Below are 9,258 nucleotides of genomic sequence, written 5' to 3'. Positions count from 1 at the left end.
ATAGATAGATAGATAGATAGATAGATAGATAGATAGATAGATAGATATAGACAGACAGACAGACAGATACATAAACAGATAGATCCCAAAAATGTTCCATGAAGACTTGGAGGGCCAAAAAGGAAGATCTGATCATACATAGAGGTAAATGGTCCAATGAGGCATAGTGGCTACTTGGAGTATCTTCCAATGAGTTCAATTCATTTCAGCAAATGAACGAAAAAGAAGGGACAGTGGTACCACCAAAGACTTAGAGCAGGAGGAGGATAAAAAGAAAGAAGAGACAGAGAAGCATTTAAAAGAGGTGCACAGAGGCAGTGAGCTGAGCTTAGCGTGGCAAAAGTGCAGAGACAAAAAATAAAATAAAGTCATACATAATCCAGATGATGCACTGTGGGACCCCAGCACTTGGGTGGGGGGGTCAAGTTTAGGTTGTACTTCAAGGTTTCAAAACAAAACCTACTATGCTGCGTTTGACACAAAGAAGACTGAAAAGAAGGATGCCGTCACCATTTAAAAAAATGGCACAATATCATCAGAAGGTGTAAAAACAAACTGCTTTTGCTTTATAATCATCTTCACCAAGGAGGGTGATCAGCAAACGGAAAAGAGAAGAGTAAACACAATTAAGGCACCAAGACTAAGAGTGTGGAGATGATAGAAAAACTGTGCCTTGGCTCAGGTAATTGCCCTCAGGAGGAAGAATTTGCAAATACAGTTGGAGAGCCACTGTAGGTAATTCTTGAATAATCCCGCAGAAGTAGAGAGACCAACGAGCTGCAGATGGGTAAAAAAAAAGAAACGTAACTCTTAAGCAGCAAACACTTTCCAATAAAACTGATAGCCAACCCAATTCTCTAATGGTAATTAAGTAGATGGTGATGAGCACTTTGAAAGGAAAACAGTTGTCACTAGAGCTAAAATGGGCTCTCTGAGAGGATATCCAACCAGCCTCATTCACTTCCTAACAGTGACTTCATGACGAATTAGGAGACGGAGGCATACCTGCAAAACCTGTGAATGAAAATGGAAAGAATTCTCGTATCTTTGGTTTAGGAAGAAAAATGGCTAGTGGGAAATGCTGTATTCAAGATGACCACGAGATGTTAAAATCGCCGTTGTGTCGCACAAACTTCAGCTAGGATGCACGAGGAAGCGTTCTGATCATTCAAGCGGGAAGTTGACACCTCTCCTCTCTGCTTTTATCAAACGTCTGCATTTCTGCTGTTGTGAGGGTGTCAGAATGCATCGTAATTTTCTGGTTAATTGTCCCTCTCTCTGTTAAACTGTAAAACCCACTGGGTCAGGACATCTGACCCAAGGTGCCCCATCACTACTCACCAGTGAAAGCCATGAATACACAGAAAAAAAAAATTAATGTGGAGATGTAGCGTCTGTTTCAATACAAGAAAGACATCACAATTGAGAAATATTGGGATTTTCCTCAAGAGTAATAAATTATTCTGAAAGTATTTGCGAAAAGCTTCAAAACTGGATTATCATTTGGTATTCTACATGGTCCAACTGATGACTTCAAAAGTCCCCTTAAATTCCAGCCACAAAGCTGCATCACCTTTAGTTGTGAGATGAAATTGGTCACTAAGAAAAATCAAGACCCGCTGCCTTAAAGCACCAGCAGAAAAGAATCTATGCAGAACAACAAGTTTTAGAAACCTAGCTTATTGTTATGTTCTTGTTCCTTCATTCATTTTTGGTATTTCCTATCTTGCCCAGAAGAGGGCTTTAGAGAGATGGATAGTTGGCAATTGTTGCTAAAGTGATGATCGCAGTAAAACAGGTTGTTTCTTAAGTGAAAGAACAATATCCAATCCAGCAATTCTGGTTCACAGGAAAAAGAAAGCAGCTCTGAAGTTCGGGGATCTCTCAAATGTCATCGAGCTCTTTACGGGCAGACCCAAGCCATAACATATTCTAATGTACTTTCCAGCACTCGGCCTAGCCCTGAGGGTTGTGTAGACATCCCTGGAGACAGAGAGCCTTGGGTTCCAGGACCATGAAGGTATTCCAGACACAAGAAGCATCTCTGTACTCAAAAATGAAAGGCTATGCAATAACTTCAATAATTTCCAGAGAGATTATTAAAAGAATTGAAGGAAACAACACACAGAATAGAGGGATATAAAATCAGCTCTCACCCTACTCCCTGAACACCAGGGATATTCCCAAATCATGGGAAGACAAAATAGTACTAAAAATGTGTTTTAAGCTGTGATCTGAAAATACAGCCTTAAGTATACTTAAAGGACTGAGTAAACTCCCTTAAATTCAGTGTCCCTACAACAACTCATAGTTGTCTCACAAAATGTCAATGATTCTACAACAATCCGTAGTTATCACCCAAAATGTCAAAAAATTCATTGATGAATTAATGATTCTAAAGACTAAATGACTTCTAGGTTCAGCTGCCCCTCCACTCACCAATTTCAGAGTTTCAGATCCTCTGCCCCTCAGATATGGGGCACGCTGTTTGCCGCCATCTTGGATCTCCCCTAAAAGATTCTATAGAAGGCAGATCTGATACTATGAAATAGTACACATATACACACATGCATACATACACACACACCACACATACATATAAACATGCATAGACATACCACACACATACACACATCAGACATACATACACACATGCATAATTATCCATATGCACACAGATACACATGCATACACACAGACTCCTAAATATGCACATACATACATACGTGCTCATATATATATACAGACACACAAACATATATATACATATATACATATTCATATAGGTATACCTATATTATTTGTATATTATTATATATTTTATATATATTTAAATATATATATATATATAAATGAAAAATAATATGTGAAGGCAGGCAATATTCTCACAACTACTTCCTGGTCACGAGTGTGTGCTGATGCATGTTAATCAGCCCAAGATGAATTACATGGTGTGTATTCTGAATATGAGTGTTCATGTTAAAGGGTTTTCCCCTTCGTTTCATTGTGAAGGAAATCACTGGATGTGGTAGTGCAGGGAGCTCTGATACGCAGCAAAAAGCAATCAACAAACTCTTTGAGCAAATCTAGTGAGATAATTTAGATGGCTTTTAATCAGAATTATGAAAACGTAATTAGATGGTTATGTGCTTGCTGTTGACTTGTGCAAATGAAAATGACTCTCCAAATAGAAAATCTGGACAATATTGCAGGAAACCACAGGAGATCTGTGTGTACATGAGGCACAGGCTTGTGTGAGTGTGCACACACATACACACACTAAAGATGCGACCGATGCTCTCCTTCAACATCCCCCCAGTGCTCACATTTAAAAGCAAGATCACTACTCTAAAGATGCCATAAGAATTCTTATTTAACAAGCTGATTGTGTAGGTCGACATCACAACGTCCAGCTGCTGCCTACCATTGCAGACAAATCCTCCCTGCCTCGGCCCTGCAGGAAAAAGCGGGCGAGCAGCAGCAGCCGGCAGCAGGTCATGAGTCACCAGTGACCACTGGGAGTCAGCACAGTCATGGATCTGCACAGCTAAATAATTGTGCACCCGTGGCCTTTTCTAATCCATTTGAAATAAACCTGATATTTGTCTATCTCCAATCGTCCAGTCTGCAAGTGCATTGCAGAAGGGCACATCTTTCTGTCTCGTGGCAAACTACCCAGGCGTCCCCATCCAGGAGCGATGGCAAGCGACGCTCTGCTGAGCCTATCCCAGGAGTGTGTCTACGCTGCGGACCCTTCTAGTGTGTTCTCCCAACAACATTTTGCTGTTCCCACTATGCGGTCAGAGCTGGCTGTATTCAAAAAGTGAACCCTTCCTAGTCCCTCTTGGAAATCATGTGCAAGACCCCAGGGTTTTGCTTGGTAGTAATTTGGTCCCCAGCAAGCTGGCCTCTTTTGTTGGGAAATTCAAAGAGTTGCATGACCGTGACTTGATGGAAGCTACAATTAGAATGGCTTTCTCCCAGCACCGTGTGTAACCTGCTTTGCTGTGGAAGTACAAAGTTGCTGTCTGTGCACACAATTTTAGCATTTCTGGTTTTTATGTCATCTTACTTACAAGAAGCTCCCAGCTGTTATAATTTGTCTCATCCATCGCTCTCTTGTAGAACCAGCCTTTGTTCCTTTTCTGCAGTGCCAGGGACTTGCTGGGCTTCACCTGATGTGATTTGTCCAAGCATTAATAATGCATCTTCAAGATGCAAGATGCATGAATTCCTTTAGTAACAGATCTGCTGGCAGAGGGCTGCATTGTATTGCACAGCTTTGCTGGGGAAAAAAAATAAAAAATAAAAGGAAGGTGAAGGGACAAAGGGAAGGTCATGAGCCTCAGAGGAGGAAGAGCAGTTATTTCAGGAAGTCATTTTCAGCCAGCACATGATGATGGCAAGGGCACAGAATGGATAACATTTTAGACCAACAGTTATCTTTTTTCTTTCTTTCTTTCTTTTTTTTTTTAAAGAAAGCGTTTTACCAACTCTGAAACTCCTCCCCAGAGATGGCAGAGTCATGAACACACAGATGGCAGCTCCTGAAGTCCTGGGACATGGCAGACCTCAGATCCTACTTCCATCAGACCATTTGTAGATCCTTCTCTCCGTGGACTTCGGGGCACACTCCAACTTCCTTCTTTGTGAATATATGTGAGTGTGAGTGTGTGTGTGTGTGTGTGTGTGTGTGTGTGTGTATGTTATGTATGTATACATATACATGTATATATCTATAATGTATATATATATATTATCTTGACTTAAGTGTTTGTATATTTACATAGCTGTATAAGAGTGCAGTTCCCTACAGAGGCCAGAAGAGGGAGTCAGAGCCACTGGAGCAGGAGTTACAGTGGGTTGTGAGTCACCCAGCATGGGATCAAATCCAGATCCTCTTCACCCCGAGCCAACTCTCCCCCGCCCCCCCCCCCCGGCTGGTCTTGATATTGTCACCCATACATGTGTTTTATATCTTGCATTTGTGTGGCACTTCTGTTTTCGGGCTGCTTTATGGCCACGCATAAGTTCCTTCCCGCAAGGATCTTGAAGAGTGGACTACAGTTGTCTCCTCAAGATACAGTTAAGGGTAAGCGTGTGCAGACAGTCTGTCATGTGGCAAGCCCACAGCGAGTATACATCCTCCACTTGGCGTGAAAACACATGGGGAGGGATATTCTGCCCCCTAAACCAAACAGCAGTCTCTACAACGGTAGCTTGAACAACTGAAGACAGAACAGGAGCCCCGCTGGAAATAACCAGAGACTGGGCTCATGTGGCCGATAAGCCCTGTGGGGTGACGGTGACGCTCCTGCTTCTGAGGACGGAGTTTTTAACTCAAGGAGAGCAAGCCTGCCCATCTTCAGGCTCTACAGCTTTCTTGAAAAACAACGGATTTTCTATATAACGTTGAAATCAAGAAGATCATCCCGGAAACTGTAGCCTGTGCCGGTGATCATTTTCCTTCCAGGTTCTATGAGGAACTCCTGACAAGACCTGTCAATACACAACCAAACCAGCCGCTCCGCTCGGTCATCACCCTAGGTTCACCCGCCTCCTACTCCCATCCTCACCACTACGGTTTCTTCTCCTCCACACTCCCCCCCCCCCCCCCCAAGAAAATCTCATTTAATCAATAACATTTGCTTTCAGGGCAGCTCTCCTTTACCGCTGTTCCATCTCTGTCTGGGTTACCATAGCAACTACTCTCAGAGCAGTGTGATACTCAGTTTATACATTTCAGCCCTGTCACATGACTGACTACCTGCTTTTACTTTAATCATTGCTGGAGGGAACACTCAAAGAGTGGCTGCTTCCTGCTTCCTGTTGCAGTCCCACCGAACTGCTGCCGTGGTTCCCATTTCCTCCCTCCACCCAGAAAACATGTGTTAATTGTGCTCCTTCCGAAGCAGAGGGAAAGGAAGGCTTCAGGGGAGTGAGAGGACCCAAGCTGCTGGAATTAGCCCTCCAAGCCCTACAGCCAAATTCCTGTTTGTCTCTGGAGAGACGCTCACAGATTTGCAGGGCCTCTTTTAAGATCTTAACTGGAGACCAAAAAAAAAAAAAAAGTCTGACTTCATCCTGGCTTGAGACCCTCTTGCAGGCCCCATGATATTTATGGCTTCATGTAGCCATTTTGTGAGCATCCTGCAAGGCCAGGCAGGGAACTTGCGACTCTCGGGAGCCTCCCTTTCTGCAGCATAGAGAGGTTTATTTAAATCACATTATAAACCTAATGAAACATAGCTAATGAAGCACAGATGTCCTGTCAGATCTGGCGATCGTAGTCCCAGTAAAAACACATAAAAGTTGCAGTAGATCCATGGAGATGGACGTTCAAACACTAATCCCTCCCCCTCGTATGAGTTCATTGCCCTCTAACTCCAGGGCTGCTTCAGTCCTCTGGCCTTTAGGTCAGTCAGTTTCTGGAAATACACAGCAGGGTGGATTTGACCACCCTTAGCTTCAGCCCTTTCTTCAGACTCATGGAATAAAAAGAAGAGGGTCTATTGAAAATTAGCTGCACAAGTTCCTGGCTTTTGTTCTCTGTTCTCAGGGTGAGTCCAGAGTCCCGTGTTCTCACGGAAACTAGCAAGTCCTGATGACCTGATTTCCCCATTCACCCACTGGGAATACCTGTGGGGGACGGAGCCAGGGGGCTCTAAAGCCAAGCAGTGGTTTCCACAGTGCTCACTCCTTAGAAATCATCACGCCTTCACGGAATGGAGGTGCTCCCGCCTATGATTATAGCGATGACTTTTCTTTGACAAGGTCAGGAAGGAGAGTTACAAATTAGAAGAGAGGGTTCAATACAATCCAGTGTTCAATCCCTTCCTCGGTTAAAACATGCAGAGAGTGCTGGGGATCCCAGCAGAACATCGGCTACCTAAGAGAAGAGAGAGTCCTAAGAGAAGGCTTCCAGGTAATTACTTGTCACGCAAGTATGAGGACCAGATTTTGATACTTACACCCACCTTAAAAAAACAAAAGCAGCCTTGGGGATGAGGGACAGCAGGAACCAGGAGGCTTGTGGGCCAGCCAGGCTAGTCTAGTTAGTGAGCCTTACTCGGGTCCTAGTAAGAGAAGGTAGACAGCTCCTAAAGTTAATCTCTGGCCTCCAGCCAAGCATGCTGGAGTACACACACGCACACACACACACACACACACACACACACACACACACAGGAGCGAGAGGGGGGAAAAGAAAACATCTGAAACAAACTGCACCTCTTTCTCAGATTCCGCTGGATGACAACAGCTAAGTGGCTTCTTTGGGACATAGAACAAGAAGTAACAGGCCCCTTCTGCCCATAAGAAGCCTGATTCCTCTTCTAGCTTGCCTAGTTCATCTCTTTCTAATGTATTTGCTTATAGCAATAAGCAGTTTGTGTTGGAGCCAAAGTGGTTCTCTCGGGGAGGTCCTTTGGGGAAACTCTCTGCGTTTCATTTTGAGGTATAATTTTGAATTCTTAAATTCTCAAAGATGTCTTCTGAAAGGACAGAGTACATGTTCTCAATTTCAAAGTAAATATCGGGACTGGGGATTTAGCTCAGCTGGGAGAATGCTTGCTGGTAGAGCATGCAGGAAGCCCTGAGTGTGATTCCCACCTGGCGCTGCAAAGAAACAGGCCTTAAGCACTTGCCTGAAATCCTAGCAGTAGAAAGGTTTAGGCGGGAGGATTTAGAAGTTCAAGGTCATCCTAAGCTACATAGACATAGCTAGCTGGAGGCCAGCCTGGGCCACACGAGACCCTGCCACAAACAAACAAGAAAAGTAACAGCAAGCCACAGAGTTCTTCCGTTAAAAGACTGACTGCCGCTCTGTCACTTAATCAATCCCAGTCCTGGGACAAGATGTGTCATATACAGGGAAACCAAGGCACCTAAATAGAGGCCTTTCTAGTGCATAGGAGCAATAGGAGCAGCCCCTAACTGTGTATTTCAGGGTCCAAGCGAAAAAGCCTTACAAGCCCTACATGCTTTTTTAAAAACAATCAATTCTGTCCATCTTCATAGCTGAAAGATGAATGTTTGAAAAAAAATATGGTCCAAGAAATTAGAGCTGGGCTTGCGATTATTACAGTTATCTGTCAACGGCAGCGTATGATTTTGGAAAAGCACCAGCTGTATTAGCAAGAGGATAAGAGTGCAGTTCATTTTTCATTTGCCTAATATAGATATCCGTGCCTCACCAAAGAGAGGGCTAAAAGAAGCGATAAAGCATCAGAGATGGAGCAACATAACCGACTTCACAGAAAATGATTTAAACCTTTCACTGTCTGCTAACACAAGAGATTTTTACTGCTGATTTATGTGCAGAGCTGTCAGAACTGTCAAAAATTGAAACAACCCTCCAAAAAGGAAAGTTATACGGGCAGCCAAGTCCATTCGCCTGCCTCTACCTTCTGACTCAGGATGGGGGGCGGGGGTCACAGAGAATTAACACATTGACCTACATGTTGACAGGGCAGGTGCTAAAAGAGCCAATCACCTGCTAACAAAACGGAAAGTGGGCTTCGTGGCTGAACAACCTGTTGTACCAGAACTTCTTTTCTTCCTTCAAAGTGAAGTGGGGGCAGGGGGAGGCATGGCACTGTCAGCCACGTTCACAGGACAGAGTCAGCCAGACTGCTGTCCTGAAACTCCTCAGCTCCCTCTTCCTGCTTGTCAGCATCAGTCAGATTGCCCCATCCATCATCCCTCTAAGAAGACTGTTTCTAATGCAGTGAGTTGGCTCAAGCACATGGAACATTTACCTATTTAAGATGCTTAAATAGGGACAACTTATTTCAACAGTTTTCAAAGGGCAAAAGAAAAACCACTGCATTTGGATCTTGTAAGCCTTGTAAGATCTTGTAAGTTGAGCGACTTTCCCGCACTTGACAGAGCAAATGCTTTGAAGCAAAGAAGTTGAGCATTTAAAGTTTCAGAGGACTAAAAATTGACTTTTGCTGAGGCTCATCACTCTAGCCTGATAGCATGTAAATGACAGGACAGGCGAGTAAGGAGTAGAGCCACAGCTCTGTACCTTACTTTTTCCAAAATAACTCTATCCAAAGTCCACATCTATTGTAAATCCTTTATTTGATGAGATTGGATGGATGGATGGATGGATGGATGGATGGATGGATGGATGGATGGATGATGGATGGATGGATGAATGATGGATGGAGATGATAGATATGATATGATATGATATGATATGATATGATGTGATGTGATGTGATGTGATGTGATGTGATGTGATGTGATGTG

This window comes from Psammomys obesus, unplaced genomic scaffold, assembly GCF_907164565.1.
Source record: "Psammomys obesus unplaced genomic scaffold, mPsaObe1.curated_primary_1811, whole genome shotgun sequence".
NCBI classification, from domain to species: domain Eukaryota; kingdom Metazoa; phylum Chordata; class Mammalia; order Rodentia; family Muridae; genus Psammomys; species Psammomys obesus.
Note: the sequence above shows the minus strand (reverse complement) of the source record.